Source organism: Schistocerca piceifrons, chromosome 1 (genome assembly GCF_021461385.2).
Source record: "Schistocerca piceifrons isolate TAMUIC-IGC-003096 chromosome 1, iqSchPice1.1, whole genome shotgun sequence".
Taxonomy (NCBI): domain Eukaryota; kingdom Metazoa; phylum Arthropoda; class Insecta; order Orthoptera; family Acrididae; genus Schistocerca; species Schistocerca piceifrons.
The window spans coordinates 579,554,148-579,572,785 of NC_060138.1; positions in this window are offsets into that span (position 1 = coordinate 579,554,148).

Here is an 18,638-nt window from a genome sequence, read left to right on the forward strand (position 1 = left end):
TCAACGTTTGTGTTGGCTGATCAGTGTTTTAGCAAGTAAATGATGTTTGTGTGTGCCACACACAAAAATTATATTTGACATAGCTCAGAGCACTTCACTGATAGACGGTATATTCAAGTCCTAATGTTTTTCTAAGTCCACAGTTTTGTTTAATGTATTTTGTCTACTTCCTTTTGATTGATTGAAGTGCTTTAAAATAAAGCCAAACGTGCTGAGTGTAAATAAAACTTTTGTTAGAGTTGCGAAAGACGGAATATTTCTCAATATTACATACGACACCTATGTGGTACTTAAATTAAATGAGATATTGTTATACAGTAAATTTTATATGAAGTTTAGGTATTTTGTCCACATTTCATTCTCAACATTGTGGCAACTAAAATCGACCATACAGAAAGTATACTCTATGGACTTTTACCTCTGCAAACTCTTCAAAATTTCGTGCAATGGTTTACTATATTTAATGCTGCATAATAACTGCGTTGAACATCGAAACAAAATTAAGTCATTTATGGGGGGAAGGTATCAGTCAAGAAGACGTGTAAGAATCTAATTTTTGGGCCAAATAATTTTTGTGGAATCGAATGATAAGAGTGTCAAAGCAGTCGGAACACGATGTGTCTGGACAGGCGAGCAGTGCAGTGACAAAATAGCGCACAGCGCGGAATGCAGGGAGCACGTCTTTGTAGCAGCGAAAGGGTTAATGCGGCCGTGGTGGCTTTACTTCATGAACTGCGCACTCCCCCCTAAACGTAAGCTTGCGAACTAAGCTATACTATGGTGCTGCTTCTATTGGCGCTTGCGTCGTGTGCAACTGGCAATGCAGCAATCTCCCGCGTCTGGGCGGGCATGCGCGAGCCGCCAAGATAAAAGAATTGAACTGTAGTATATGCGCAACATTAACAGTTGCTGCTGCGGCTAATAGATGGCATTGTGTATACCGCTTGGAACACAACTTTTATGTGGACGCCAGAATGTTGCCAGCACTGCGTAACGTTAGCGCGACTTATTGCCCCGCCAATATGCTGTGTGCCGGTGGGCGGAGCTTACCTCCTGCCCCCACCCCCCCTCAGAATTAGCTCTTCTCTTTGTGAACAAGCAGTATGTATCTTCCATATCTTCACCTAAATCACTGGACCAGTTTCAACCAAACTTGGGAAGTTCATCTTATACAGTCTGGAAACAATATCTGTGCTGGTAAGAACCACTCACATATCAAAGAGTTGAACGTTGCAGTCAAAAAACAGTGTAGCCCACGGCGCGAGAATACCCATGATTTAATTATGCAGTATTTGAGGATGAGAGAACTTATACACTTGCAACAAAGTTTACACATAATTTGAAACGCTCACGAAACATTTTTTCGCTAACGGCTGCCACAAAATGATGAAAGGAAAAACGTCTGTAGCTTGCTACATTTTCACTGATCATGTAGTCATACTGGCACACAAAACATGACGTTTTAATTTAATACTTCTTTAGTACTAACTATATTGGTGGCACAGTTTGCAGACAGTATTCACATATACCACTGAACCTACCAGAAAAATTACATCATTGTACGACACTTAGTTCAGAAGATATAACGTCATAAACACAGAATGCGTGAAAACTGCCGAAGACATTTAAATTTATTACGTCGTTGTTACTAACACTATTCACAACACTCTTTACAGGCAGTGGTGACACTTGGTGCCGAATGTACCTACAAAAATATATCGTGTTTCGACGCAAAGTTCAGGGGATATCACGTCAAATACTAACATGCGTGAAAAACTACCATATCACGCACCACGTTTTAATTTAGCACTTCTTTGGTACTAAATGTATCCGGGATACATTTCTCAGACGGCATCCACGTATGCCGCTCAATGTACTTGAAAAATTTATCATTCTACGACACATAGCTCAGGAGATGTGGCGTCATACACACTGAGTCGCGTCAAAAAGTGCTGCATCATGCATAACGTTTTAATTTACTACTTCTTTACTATTAACTTTATTTGGAACACATTTCACAAACAGAAGGCACATACATCACTAGATGTACCTGAAAAATTACCATTGTACAACACATACTTCAGGAGATGCTTCCCAAACGTTGTCCACCCCGATAGCTGAGTGGAGAGCCGGCACGATAGCTCAGCGTGTTCGGTCAGAGAGCTGGTTGGCCTCTGTAATGAAAAACTAAGTGGAAGGATCAACAAAACGAACTTTAACGGATGTCATATAACGACCAAACACAACGATCAAAAAAGAAAGAAAAAAAAAAGTGGTCAGCGTGACGGATTGGCATCCTACGGGCCCAGGTTCGATTCCCGGCTGGGTCGGGGATTTTCTACGCTCAGGGACTGCGTGTTGTGTTGTCTTCATCATCATTTCATCCCCATCCGGCGCGCATGTCGCCCAATGTGGCGTCGAATGTAATAAGACCTGCACCAAGGTGGCCGGACCTGCCCCGTAAGCGGCCTCCCGGCCTATGACGCCAAACGCTCATTTCCATTTCTTTTTCCAAACGTCAAGATGCTTGAAAATGAAACTGCAGAGTGAAATTCGCTAGATATGCAGGGTGGAATATGTGCACAAATACGCCTGAAATATGTTAAGTACGTGTGCAATATATTTGACATGTGCGTGTGCGAGGAAAGCAATGGGAAAAATGTCATCTTAAACGAGTGGAACGATTGAAATCAAATTTGTTACACATGTTAATTACAGTCTAGAAAGAGGTACTATAGGGGTAAGGACAACCAACCTGACACTGGTCTGAGTGTGATAGGGTGGAGAGAGAAGGGAGGATGAGGAGACGGAGAGACAGCGAGGGAGAAGGAGGAAATGGACAAGGAGAAGACGCAGGAAGCGACAGACTAATAGAAGATTGGGATAAATGAATACCCGGTCAACGCCGGGTTTCTCAACTAGTCTTGTGTAATAACTTCGTTACGGAGCTCTAAGGGCAAGTTAATTTGTTTAAAAGTGGAACTTTTTTGAGTCATCAATATTGTGACTGGTTTGATGCGGTGCGCGACGAGTTCCTGTTCTGTGCCAACCTCTTCATCTTAGAGTAGCAATTGCAACCTACGTCCTTAATTATTTTCTTCATGTGGCCAATTTCTGTCTCCTCTACAGTTTTTGCACTCTACAGCTCCCTCTAGTACCATGGAAGTCATACCTGGATGTCTTAACAGATGACCTATCATCCTGCCCCTTCTCCTTGTCAGTGTTTTCCACTTATTCCTTTCCTCTCCGATTCCTTACCCTACCAGTCCACCTAGTTTTCAGTATTCGCCTGTAGCAGCACTTTTGAAATGCTTCAGTTCTCTTCTGTTCCAGTTTCCCCACAGTCCACGTTTCACTATCATACAATGCTGTGCTCCAAATATACATTCTCAGCAATTTCTTCCTCAAGTGGAGGCCTATGTCCGATACTACTAGATTTCTCTTGGCCAGGAATGCCCTCTTTGCCAGTGCTAGTCTGCTTTTGGTGTCCTCCTTGTTCCATCCGCCATTGGTTATTTTGCGGCCTAGGTAGCAGAATTCCTTAACTTCATCTACTTCGTGACCATCAGTCCTGATGTTAAGTTCCTTGTCGTTCTCATTTCTGCTACTTCTCATTACTTTCGTCTTTCTTCGATTTACTCTCAATCCGTATACTGTAGTCATTAGACCATTCCATTCAGCACATCATATAATTCTTCTTCACTTTCTCTCAGGATAGCAGTGCCATCAGCGAACCGCATCATTCATATGCCGTCCACTCTTATTATTCCCTCTTGGCTCTTGTACTATAGTGTATTACCCGTCTCCTCCTATAGCTTACCCCTGTTTTTCTCAGAATTTCGAACATCTTGCACCGTTTTACATTGTCGAACATTTTTTTCCAGATCGACAAATCCTATGAACGTTTCTTGGCTTTTCTTTAGTGTTGCTTCAGTTATCAACCGCAACGTCAGAATTGCTCTCCGGTGGCATTACCGTTCCTAAAGCCAAACTGATTGTCACCTGACACATCCTCAATTTTCTTTCTATTCTTCTGTATATTATTTTTGGCAGTAACTTGGATGCATTAGCTGTTGAGCTGATTGTGCGATAATTCTCGCGCTTGTCTACTGTTGCAGTCTTCGGAATTGCGTGGATGATATTTTTCCGAAAGTCAGATGGTACGTCGCCAGACTCATACATTCTACAAACTAACAAATAGTCGTTTTGTTGACACTTGCTCCAATGATTTTAGAAATTCTGACGGAATGTTATGTATCGGTTCTGCTTTATTCGATATTGTCTTCCAAAGCTGCTTCTAATACTGGATCACCTGTCTCTTCTAAAGTGGCATTATAAACAACCAAATTGCTTACCTTTACTGTATGATTCTGTCATGAACCATAGCCCAGAGTGTATGAACTGCTAACGCTGTACAAAGCGTATCTGTCTTCACAGCAGGGCACTGAATAGTGTTGGTGACTGGAAATGTAAAGTATGAGCACACTGGCCGTGTGGTGTCGTCCGAAGAACGAGGTCATGTGGCTAAGAAGGTACCTCGCAACGGAACCACTAGTAAGCATAGTCGCTTCCAGACGATACGACGAAGGAGGGACGTCACCGTAGGCACACTCTCAAAGATTTCAATACGCTACAACCGCAGCATGCTCTCTTAACGACAGTGCGGAGTGCCGCTCAGTCATCTGCAATCATCGCTCCAGATTACACCATTGTCCCACAAACGAGCCAGCTGGGCCACAGTTATATTAGGCGGAACCTTGTAGCAAAGTTTATAATCAACTGTACTTTGAGAGAGAAAACTATTTTCTTGTACTGTATCGAGTGATATGTTAGCGTTCTTTGACAGTTACTAAAACACATAACGTTCCTATGAATATGGATTCATTCGAAGCTAAGCCTTCCATTTAGTTCAAGGTAAAATTGATCTAATATGAGGGGTGTTCAATGAGTAATGCAACACTTTTTCCTGAAAGCAGATTTGTTTTATTCGGGATTCAATACACCATGTAATTTGCGACTCTTTTGTCTTCAAAACTCTATTTTTCAACATAATCTCGAGCGACGGCCTTATGCCGTCTTACTTTCAAGGGTCTGTATGCCCGCATGGTACCACGTACTGCTTCCAGCCGATTGCCGCCTTTATTGAGCCAAACAGACGAAAGTCGGATGTTCGGAAGTTACGAGATCCGGGATGTAGAATGGATGAGGAAGAACAGTTCAATGATGTTGTGATCTTGTATGAGACCTTGCGTTCTCGTCAAGAAGGAGAAGTTCGTTTGCATCTTTGTGGCGACGACCACGCTGAAGTCCTTTCTTCAAATTCATGAGAGTAGCACAATACACTTCACAGTTGATCGTAGCAGCATGAGGGGGGAGACCAAACAGAATGATCCCTACAGCGTCCTTGAAAACAGTCGCCGCGAATTTACCGATAGAGGTTGCGGCTCTGAATTTGTTTGTTCGGAGGAGAGATACGTAGTGTGGCGCCACTCCATGGGTTGCCGTTCTGTTTCTGGTTGAAAGCGATGAACCCATTTCGTCGTCTGTGACGATGATCGACAAAAAAATGTCACGGGCAGCCTCGTAACGCGTAAACAATTCCGCACAGAAGGTCTTTCGTTGTTTTTTATGGTCTTTCTGTTAGGCGGCGAGGAATCCAGCGGGCATATACCTTTGTGTACCCCAATTGGTGGACGAGTGTATCACCACTACCGATAGAGACGTCCAGTTGAAATTGACAGAGAAGAGCAACCCTCGCACTTTTGTGTGGTGTGTTATCCAATCGGCCTTTTTGAGCAGTAATTCTAAGAGCTCACCACAGTGCCGACGAGTGTGTTTTCTTCTGGCACAACAACCCGAACACTGACAAACTAATAATACGCCATTTCCTTACGTGTGGGGTATATTAATTAAAATTTCATCGTTATGAGAGCTTATTTTTAGCGTTTTGAGTACAGAAAAAAGCGATTCCTACAGATGATGAATGGTATGAGTGCATGACGGGTATTGGGTGTATCTAATAACATTGCTGGAATATTTCGTACACGTGCAGCTTATCACCATCTATGTCGAAATACTGTCATGGGCATTGTTCAGACAGGCAGTTGGCTGCAGAACGAATTGTGACGAGATGGACTGAGGAGAACATTGTATCAAGAAGAGCAGGCTTTGGCCTTTTCAGAAAACCTACGACACGAGAAGATCGTAGGATTGTTCGGCGGGCTCTGATAGCTAAATAGATTGCAGTTGAAATTCGGGTAGAAGTCACAGGAAGAGTGTCACAACGAACCGTAGTGCACATACGGGATCCAGCAGAATGAATGGCAACATTTGAGTCATTTAGTACGGCGCTGTTGTTGCACCTGCGCGAAATACACTCAGGAACAGCGATATGGACATGCACGGACGGAGATAGTATACACAATACAAAGGGCGCTGCAGTGGCGGACCTGTCGTTTGTACTCAGGTGATTCATGTGGGAGGGTATCCGACATAGTTATGGCCGCACGACAGAATTAACAGACTGTGAACGCCGCATGGTAGTCGAAACTAGACGCATGGAACGTTCCATTTCGTAAATCGTTAGCGAATTCAATATTACGAGATCCACAGTGTCATGAGTGTGCCAAGAATGCCAAATTTCAAGCATTAGGTCTCACGACGAACAACGCTGTGGCCTTCACTTAAGGACTGAGAGCAACGGAATTTGCGTAGAGTCGTCAGTGCTAACAGGCCAGCAACTCTGCATGAAATAATCTGCAGAAGTCAATGTGAGAAATAAGAAGATCGTATCCACTAGTACAGTGTGAAGAAATTTGCCATTAATGGGCTGTGGCAGCAGACGACACGACCGACGCGACTGCCTTTGCAAATAGCACGACATTGCCTGCAGCGCCTCTACTGGGCTTATGATCATATCGGGTGGACCTTAGACGATTGGGAAACTGTGGCGTGGTCGGGTGAGTCCCGATTTCAGTTGCTAAGAGCCACACACTCAAGTTGTCAACGAGGCACTGTGCAAGATGATGGTGGCTCCACAATAGGTCGGCTGTGTTTACATGGAATGGACAGGGTCCTATTGTCCAGCTGAACCGATCATTGACCAGAAATGGATGCGATCGGTTACTTGGAAACCATTTGCAGCATTTCATGGACTTCACGCTACCAAACAAAGGTGCCATGTCACCTGTCCATTATTCGCGATTGCTTAGAAGAAAATTCTTGACAATTCGAGCGAATGGCTTGGCCACCTAGATTGCCCGACATAAATCTCATCGAATAATTTTGAGAATAATCAAGAGGTCAGTTCACGCGCGACATCCTGCACCGTCAAGACTTTCGCAATTGTGGAAATCTGTAGAAGCGGCATGGCTCAATATTTCTACAGAGATCTTCCAGCGACCTTTTGAGCCCGTGCCATGTCCAGTTGCTGCGCTACTCTGGGCAGGAGGAGTCCCGACACGATATTAGGAGGTATACCATGACTTTTGTCACCTCAGTGTATGTATGTGAGCTGCATTAAGGAAGGAGTTCCATCTGTAATTATGGTCTTTTGGACTCCCAAACATCGACGATTCACCGTCAAGGCGGATTTAAAAAAAAAGAGTCACCCCTCACAAATCAGCGACTCTTTTGTCGCTATTTCGACCTGAAACGATATAGCAAAGTATTGGATAATCGGACGACTGTACGATGGGAGCAACAATTCAGAATTACTGCATATTGTGCAAAGAAGAAAAATCCAGGCGAAAGAAGCAGCGGGCAACGCAGCGAGTGCTGAAGGCACGTGAAGCACTCATCCGAAGTCTTCACTATATGCTGCTGCCAGACATGCTTTGATGTTAAAAATGACAGAGCATTTCCTACGGCGTATAATCCCCCACAAACTGCACTCCCCCCACCCCCACCCCCTCCCGTCTGCACACACACTAAACACACGTCTTACAGAAACTAAATGAACACCATGTGTAGCCCGGCGAAACATCGCTTTGCACTTCCTGACTTCGTCCTGATTTCTGCTTGTGGAGATATTTGAAGAGTCAAGTGTACGCCACACGTCCTCATACCGTGACTGAACTCACGGAAAGGGCACGTACAGCTGTGTAGAAGATCCCATTGCACAAGCTGTGTCGGTTGATGTTTCACCGCCTGGAAGAACGCACGGGAAGAGTTGGCGACTATCTGTACGGTATTATACTAAAAAACTATTGTGTGTTATGCTTTTCATATCCTACTATTCATTCTACCGGACACTGTGCTACTGGAAGCAAGGTTGAGCTTTCGGGTTGCCACTTATCGTTTACCGTAGACACCATCCTACAGACAGCTTGGATCTGGGCGGTTTAGGGTCAGAGTCAACTAGGACACTCATAACGTAAAATTCCCAAGTGTCAATAAATGATCTTGATGAAACTCGGCGGGTGTACAGAGTGGGTAACAAAGTGCTATACACACATTTTTGTTTGTGCCCAGTTTCGTTTTTAAGGGGTTAAATAAACCCTGAAAGGTCATTTGGCATTTTGGGTTTAGAGGGAAAATCTTAGAAATTATATACAAAAAAATGATTTTCATATAAAAATTGGTATGTAATTAATGTTTCTGAAAACTGTAATAATTTTTCGTAATGATCTGAAATTTTGTAAATTATCACACCACATTTAATTAATTTTGAAATATGAAAACTTTTGTTATTACACAAATTAAAGAAGCTTTCAAGCCACAACATCCCTCTGCAATAAAGCTGGTTTCTGAAACAGCTTTTAGAGAATAACATGTACACAACGTACTGTCAGAATATTTTCAGCATACTTAACTAAAATATCTAAACAATCACTACTATTCGAATTATTTATTTACTTATATTTATTTCATGTTTCAAATTGTTATTTTACGTTTTACAGTCATGTTTTTTTTGTAATTTACACTCCTGGAAATTGAAATAAGAACACCGTGAATTCATTGTCCCAGGAAGGGGAAACTTTATTGACACATTCCGGGGGTCAGATACATCACATGATCACACTGACAGAACCACAGGCACATAGACACGGGCAACAGAGCATGCACAATGTCGGCACTAGTACAGTGTATATCCACCTTTCGCAGCAATGCAGGCTGCTATTCTCCCATGGAGACGATCGTAGAGATGCTGGATGTAGTCCTGTGGAACGGCTTGCCATGCCATTTCCACCTGGCGCCTCAGTTGGACCAGCGTTCGTGCTGGACGTGCAGACCGCGTGAGACGACGCTTCATCCAGTCCCAAACATGCTCAATTGGGGACAGATCCGGAGATCTTGCTGGCCAGGGTAGCTGACTTACACCTTCTAGAGCACGTTGGGTGGCACGGGATACATGCGGACGTGCACTGTCCTGTTGGAACAGCAAGTTCCCTTGCCGGTCTAGGAATGGTAGAACGATGGGTTCGATGACGGTTTGGATGTACCGTGCACTATTCAATGTCCCCTCGACGATCACCAGTGGTGTACAGCCAGTGTAGGAGATCGCTCCCCACACCATGATGCCGGGTGTTGGCCCTGTGTGCCAAGGTCGTATGCAGTCCTGATTGTGGCGCTCACCTGCACGGCGCCAAACACGCATACGACCATCATTGGCACCAAGGCAGAAGCGACTCTCATCGCTGAAGACGACACGTCTCCATTCGTCCCTCCATTCACGCCTGTCGCGACACCACTGGAGGCGGGCTGCACGATGTTGGGGCGTGAGCGGAAGACGGCCTAACGGTGTGCGGGACCGTAGCCCAGCTTCATGAAGACGGTTGCGAATGGTCCTCGCCGATACCCCAGGAGCAACAGTGTCCCTAATTTGCTGGGAAGTGGCGGTGCGGTCCCCTACGGCACTGCGTAGGATCCTACGGTCTTGGCGTGCATCCGTGCGTCGCTGCGGTCCGGTCCCAGGTCGACGGGCACGTGCACCTTCCGCCGACCACTGGCGACAACATCGATGTACTGTGGAGACCTCACGCCCCACGTGTTGAGCAATTCGGCGGTACGTCCACCCGGCCTCCCGCGTGCCCACTATACGCCCTCGCTCAAAGTCCGTCAACTGCACATACGGTTCACGTCCACGCTGTCGCGGCATGCTACCAGTGTTAAAGACTGCGATGGAGCTCCGTATGCCACGGCAAACTGGCAGACACTGACGGCGGCGGTGCGCAAATGCTGCGCAGCTAGCGCCATTCGACGGCCAACACCGCGGTTCCTGGTGTGTCCGCTGTGCCGTGCGTGTGATCATTGCTTGTACAGCCCTCCCGCAGTGTCCGGAGCAAGTATGGTGAGTCTGACACACCGTTGTCAATGTGTTCTTTTTTCCATTTCCAGGAGTGTAGTTTACCGTTTCACATATGCGTTTATTGAAAATAAAAAGTAACTCATTATTATGATAGAAAATAATCACAGTAACGGTAATCTGAAGGAAATGCTTAAAATATAACGTTTTTTACGCCATGCACATAAAATTGACGAAATTTCTTTACGTAGTATATTCGACGGAGAAGATAACAGGATTTTAAATTCAACAGGATTTTAAATTGTCACGAGTGATTCTCTAAGTATCCTGATTTGTATCAGGTATTGTTGAATACATTGGAAATCCTTGGTAAGAGAGTTGATTGTGTACTAGTGACTGTAGTTCGATTGTATTATTTCTCTTGTGGAGAATGACGTCGTAATCGTACAACAAACCTAGATCTGAAAGTCTTCTCACAAAAGTTCTTCCAATATCGAAAGCTGTTTACGTGTCCCACTGCTGTATCTGTGCCGTCGAGTCCTTTGGGATCCTGAGATGAATTTCCTTATTTTAGAAGAAATTCCTTATTCTCAGGTAGGATGCTCTAAATGGTTCTTTTATGCTGACGACCACAAGAATCTAACAATAATACAGATATTTCTCTTTCACTGGGAAAGAAAACATCTTTCAGATATTGTTTGACCTGGTCAGATGTTTGTTCAACAAAAAAATGGTTCAAATGGCTCTGAGCACTATGGGACTTAACATCTGTGGTCATCAGTCCCCTAGAACTTAGAACTACTTAAACCTAACTAACCTAAGGACATCAAACACATCCATGCCCGAGGCAGGCTTCGAACCTGCGACCGTAGCAGTCGCGCGGTTCCGGAGTGAGCGCCTAGAACCGCTAGATCACCGCGGCCGGCGTTTGTTCACCAGATTTCGATACTGTGTCTATGACAATTGGGTCTCCAATGAGATTCTCAAATTTTCGGTCCAAACAGAGCATTAATATCTTTTGAAACTATGAGAAGGCGGGCGTTCATTGTGAAAAAAAAAAAAAAGTTGTGAGCATCTTATCCGAGAACAATAAACATCTAGTGACCCCAAAGGGCTTGATGGTTCAGGTTCAGCTGAGGGACCTACACAGCTTTCGATGTTGGAAGAACATTGTGAGAGGACTTTCAGATATATTTCTGTTGAATGTTTATGATGTCAGTCTCCACTTGAGAAACAATAAAATCAAACTGCAGTCATTAATACGTCATCAATTCTCTTCGCCAAGGCTTACCAATGCACTGAATATATCTGATACAAATCAGTGTATTTAGAGGATCACCTGTGACAATTTGAAATCCTGCTGAATTTTATTTTATGTTGTCTTCGCTGACATATATATTATTGAAGAAATTACGTTCATTTTATGTGCACGGTGTAAAAAAGTTATGTTTTAAACATTTCCTAACAGATTTATTATTTTCAATTAACAAAAGACACGTGTGTTAAAGGGAAAATTAAAAAGCAAAAAAGTACACGAATGTAAAACGTAAAATAACAATTTAAAACATAAAAATGTGCAAGTAAAAGAAATAATTAGAATAATAATGAATGTTTAGAGATTTCATTTAGATATGCTGAAAATTATAAGTGCAGCAACGCAACAGTCATTCAATGGAGTATGTCGAAAATACTACGGCAACGCATTGTTTACAGTTTATTTTCCAAAAATTTTATTTCAAGAGCCAGCGTTATTGCACAGGGATGTTGCGGCTTGAAATCTTCTTTAATGTATGTTTAAGAAAAGTTGTCATTTTTCAAAATTAATTGATTTTGGTGGGGTAAATTGCAGAATTTCAAATTTTTACAAAAACTGATCATACAGTTTTCAGGAACATTAATTACATATCAAGTTTTATATCAAACACTTTTTCATGTATCACCATTTCGAAGTTATTCCCTCCAAAGCTTAAATACCAAGTTACCTTTCGAGATATGTTTTACCTCTTAAAATGAAATTGGGCAAATCAAAAAATACATATTATGTTATTTTAACCTCCCTACACACTCACCAAGTTTCATTAAGGTCGTTTACTGACACTTGGAAATCTTAGCTCGTGAGTGGTATTCTGTGGCGTTTAGAGATGAATCTCACAAGGGGAGGCCGCCAATTGTGAAATTCAGATTCGATTCATACTGCGCATAATAAAAGCTCATGGCCAGAGGTGTAATGTGGCAAAGCACCAAGATGCACTTCTCAGCCGTTGTCGAGAAAATCGACAGTTAAAAGAAATCGTTGCGGTGAAATACTCTCCACGGTTAATAGTTTTCTACAGCGTCGTGGCGCAGCGGTAAGCGCTGGGGTTTGTAATCCGAAGGTCACCGGATCGAATCTCCCACCATGCAACTTTTTTTTTTTAGTATTTGTTTTTTTTAATTCAAATATATATATATATATATATATATATATAATTCCCGGCAATCAGTTGCAACAATTATGCATATAATACGTTGTTGAGAGTCGTTTGTCGTGGAAAAACTGGCGACTTCGAACATCATTATGTTTTCCGCAAACAAAGTTGTATTTCACAAATGTTATTAATTGTCTTCATAATGTTAACCACGTATAGTTAACGGAAGACGTAGAAACGATATTCCGAAACGAATACGTATAGCGTAAGTCAAACGCTCGAATTAGAATAGAAACCCCACGAACACAAATTCGCTGTGGCAGGTATGAAATATAAACTCCGTTACTCGCTCGTTACACTTGATGAACAGATGTTGAATGGGCCGAAACGAGCCGCCGCATAACAGCATAGTTCCCTGCTAACTTCGAAAGAAGGTAGATGCGGTCCCTAGCGCAACTTATAACATAGTCGAAAATCAGTGCGGACGGGAGAGCTTTGGTACACCCTGTTAAAAAAACGGAAAAATGGAGGCGGTACAATTGGAGAGCGATCAGCCTTCACCAACATGCATAAGCAATTCATTAATAGTATATATATATATATATATATATATATATATATATATATATATATATATATTTGAATTACAAAAAAACTAATAATAAAAAAAATTGCATGGCGCGAGATTCGATCCGGCGACCTTCGGATTACAAACCCGAGCGCTTACCGCTGCGCCACGACGCTGTGGGAAACAGTTAATCGTAGATGGTATTTCACCGCAACGGTTTCTTTTAACTGTCGATTTTCTCGACAACGACTGAGAAGTGCATCTTGGTGCTTTGCCACATTACACCTCTGGCCATGAGCTTTTATTATGCGCAGTATGAATCGAATCTGAATTTCACAATTGGCGGCCACCCATTGTCAGTTCTGCTCGTGGCGGTCAGATCAACGATAATGTGGCTCTAGGCGACTTGGTAATTTCACAGAAACAGGGTTTTTAGAGAACCATAGTTTTCCAACTTCTGTAATCAAGGTGTGGAGAGTTATTAGATTCATCAACAGAACTGATTTGGTGACTGTGGAGGAGGAACCTAATTGCTCGCCAGTATATGGGAAGGATATCGAGAAACATCTGAAATTGCTAAAATTGAAAAACTCTCTACGGCCTAAGAGGACGCCAATCAGATTCTACAAGAATTTAGTGACGTATTAGGTCCTCTTTACCGTAGCTTTCTTGGGAAAACACTGTAGCCAGTAGCTGGAAGAACGCACAAGTAAATACTGTTTATACGGAAGATAGCAGAAGCAACCTACAAAACTATCGTGCATTATCTTTGAAATCCATCGTTTTACAATTTTAACACATGTTCTAAGCTCATACGTTATGAGCTACCTCGAATAGAACGACTCTCTCCGTGCCAACTGGCCTTGCGAATCCCAATTCACGCTTTTCTCACATCAAATCTTGAAATCCTTGATCAAGGTAGGTAGACGCTGTATTCCCTCACTTCCGAAACACGTTTGAATTGGTGTCACACAAACGTTTGCTAACGAAAGTACGATTATAAGTGATATCAAAAGAAATTTGTGACTGAACGAGAATTTCTCGTTAGGGAGCATGCAGCATGTTACGTTGGACAGAGAGTCATCGGCAGATGTAGAGGTAATGTCAGGTGACCTCCCAGACCCATGCTGTTCGTGTTGTATGTTAATGGCCTGGCGGAAAATACAAGGGAGAGTCAAATGGAAACGAGACAGATGGAAAAAGGAAGTAATTTATTTATTGTTTCAAAAGTAATCGGCATAGCTTTTAATACATTTATTCCATTGCGAGACAAGACGGTCAACGTCCTCATGGAAAAACATTTGTGGTTGTCGACGGACCCATGATTGTACCCAGGCGTGCACCTCTTCGACCAAAGCAAATCGACGGCTACTAATGTCTTTCTGCATGGCTCTGAAAGTATGCAAATCATATGGGAGATGCTGGGACTCTATGGAGGACGTGTAAGGGCTTCCCACCGAAATTTCTTCTGCGCCCTCAAAGCAAGCTCCAACAAAATGTCCGCTTAGATGTTACCAGAGCTGTTTCGAATAAACTTGCAGAAGTTTCGGTGGGAAGCCCCTAGACTTTCTCCATACACTCCCGATCTGTCACCATGTGATTTACATATTTTGAGAGCCTTGAAGAAAGACATTCGTAGTCGTCGATTTGCTTCGGACGAAGATGTGCACGCATGGGTACAATCATGGTTCCCTAAACATTTGTCCATGAGGACACTGTCCGGATTGTCTCACAGTGGTATAAATGTATTAACAGATATGTCTTTTACTTTTGAAATACTAAACAGTTTACTTACTTTTTTCGACCTGTCTCGTTTTCTCTTAACTGCCCCTTATATTAGCCATAACATCAAGACTTTAGTCAGATGGTTCAGTTGTCTATAAAGAATTACGATCTAAAAGAAACTGCACAATACTCAGTCAGTTCTTGATAATGTTTAAAAATGGTGCAAAGTTTGGCAACCTACTTTAAATAATCAGAAATGTAAAACTGAGTCCCTCACAAAATGCAAAACCGTAGTATCCTATGATTACAGAATCAGTGAGCCACATTTAGAATCAGTCAACTCGCGTAAACACTAAGGTGTAACAATTTGTAGGGATATGAATTGAAATGATCACATAATTACTTATTTAGCCTGATAAGATTAGGGTTATCAGGCCCTGTATTACATGTAACCTGGCATTCTACGTATTTTACATAGCATAAGCAGTAAAAATATCATACTAACTATAGAAAATAAATTTTAGAATAGAACAGATTAAAAAAAACACACACACATTCAGTTTGTGTACATGGTACATACACTACTGGCCATTAAAATTGCTACACCAAGAAAAAATTTAGATGATAAACGGGTATTCATTGGACAAATATAATATATTTGTCCAATGAATACTAGAACTTACATGTGATTACATTTTCACGCAATTTGGGTGCATAGATCCTGAACAACCACCTCTGGCCGTAATAACGGCCTTGATACGCCTGGGCATTGAGTCAAACAGAGCTTGGATGGCGTGTACAGGTGCAACTGCCCATGCAGCTTCAACACAGTACCACAGTTCGTCAAGAGTAGTGACTGGCGTACTGTGACGAGCCAGTTGCTTGGCCACCATTGACCAGACGTTTTCAATTGGGGAGAGATCTGGAGAATGTGCTGGCCAGGGCAGCAGTCGAACATTTTCTGTATCCAGAAAGGCCCTTACAGGACTTGCAACATGCGATCGTGCATTATCCTGCTGAAATGTAGGGTTTCGCAGGGATCAAATAAAGGGTAGAGCCACGGGTCGTAACACTTCTGAAATGTAACGTCCACTGTTCAAAGTGCCGTCAATACGAACAAAAGGTAACCGAGACGTGTAACCAACGGCACCCCATACCATCACGCCGGCTGAAACGCCAGTATGGCGATGGCGAATACACGCTTCCAATATGCGTTCACCGCGATGTCGCCAAACACGGATGCGACCATCATGATGCTGTAGACAGAACCTGGATCCATCCGAAAAAATGACGTTTTGGCGTTCGTGCACCCAGGTTAGTCGTTGAGTACACTATCGCAGGCGCTCCTGTCTGTGATGCAGAGTCAAGGGTAACCGCAGCCATGGTCTCCGAGCTGATAGTCCCTGCTGCTGCAAACGTCGTCGAACTGTTCGTGCAGATGGTTGTTGTCTCGCAAACGTCCCCATCTGTTGACTCAGGGATCGAGACGTGGGTGCACGATCCGTTACAGCCGTGCGGATAAGATGCCTGTCATCTCGACTGCTAGTGATACGAGGCCGTTGGGATCCAGCACGGCGTTCCGCATTACCCTCCTCAACCCACCGATTCCATATTCTGCTAACAGTCATTGGATCTCGACCAACCCGAGCAGCAATGTCGCGATACGATAAACCGCAATCGCGATAGGCTGCAAAAGCTATCAAAGTCAGAAACGTTATGATACGCATTTATCCTCATTACACGAGGCATCACAACAACGTTTCACCGGACAACGCCGGTCAACTGCTGTTTGTGTATGAGAAATCGGTTGGAAGCTTTCCTCATGTGAGCACGTTGTAGGTGTCGCCACCGGCGCCAACCATGTGTGAATGCCCTGAAAAGCTAATCACTTGCATATCACAGGATCTTTTTCCTGTCGGTTAAATTTCGCGTCTGTAGCAGGTCATCTTCGTGGTGTAACAATAAATTAAAATTATTTTAATGGCCAGTAGTGTGCAACACTAATTACAGATTACGGTATGGTAGCTTTTCAGTTATGAGTGTTAGCAGCAATGGGGTAGGTGAAAGGTGGACGAGGGAGGGAGAGATGAATGTGATAAGATACAGTTAAAGAATGTAAGAGAAGAAAAGGCGGCGTGACTCATACAGAAGAGAAAAGACAAAGAAGCGTACGATAACTGGTAGAAATTAGGAGTATTGGCTTCATTATTTGACAGGGGGAAAGTTGACGATGTACGATAATTTTTGGGAGGACGTTGTGCAAGTGAAAGAAGGAAGCGCTTCAACATATTATTAAAAGTAGCAGATCACTGAATTGTAAGAAGGGTGCAGAGCTCCTTGTTGCTGAGGCGGGCAGCAGCGACAGCGAAGGAGTTTGCAGAAAAAAAAAATGGCTCTGAGCACTATGCGACTTTAATTCTGAGGTCATCAGTCGCCTAGAACGTAGAACTAATTAAACCTGGGGGTTGGGGTTGGGGGGGGGGGGGGGGGGCAGCACGAATGATCACAGGTTTTTTGGCCCACGGGAGTGATTCACCATCATGCTGAAAAACGTGACCTGCAGACGCCTGAAGACGACGCCGTTGCTATCCCGAGAATGCCTACTAACAAAGTTTCAAGAGCGAGCAATAAGTGACGAATATAGAAATGTACTCCAACCGCTACGTATCGCGTGACTACGAAGCCAACGTTTGTCTAATTGCACAGGCAATGAAACAATCATTCATTCCGCGCTCTATAGCAGGAAGTGACCCTGATAAACAGTGCAATGGGAAGTACCCTATAACACCTACTTTATAGTGTTTGCTAAGTATAGTCATAACTGTAGACGTAGAAAACAGTAGACTTGGAAATATTGTGGAGCAGACAACATAAATCCGTCTTGAATACGTAAACTGAATCTTGTTCCTGAATAAATAAAGGGTGCCTGGGGGCTTAATTATATATAATGAAAATATTATTTTTTTTTTTTTTTTTGTAGCTGTAAGTCCGATTACGCAGTCTCGTAAACGGTTGGCCCTGATTAGTTTTTGTACGCAATCTGACTGAATAGAATAACAACAAAGAATGAAAGAAAATTTTCGTTAACACAATTAATTAATTAAGTCCCCAGAAACTATAAAACCTACGAAACCAAAACACAAGTGTAATTGTTCTGTGTGTGGAAGTGTGATTCAACGTACACATCTGGCACGGCTCTTCTTCAATAAGACAAGAAATTTTAAATATCATTTATACTGAAGTAATTAAAAAATAGAAATACTATAATTCCGCAAGAAAACCAGAATTACACTCTAATACAAGAACGCAAGCCAGGTGCTTTGTTGACTGAACCTGTAATGACGCATTATTGAAGACACTGAAATAATAAAAAGAATAGGATTTTTTTTTACCTTCATATATATTGACGAAAAGCACTCTGATCATTACAATATCTCCATTAGAACAACATCTGCTGTCTATCCCATCAAACAACTGCATAAAACATGGAACAAGCACTCTCCACTACGACATCCCAGCAAGCACTGCCTACTACGAGTTCTCGACAAGCACATCTCAACAAACACAGCCTACTACGAGTTCACGACAAGCACTGCCAGTGGAGGCGGCTGAATAATACTCTTTGGTGCAATCTCTGGCGCTGTGGCTCAGTGTAGCCACCTTTCCTATGCCCTTCCTCCACGGGCCAGAA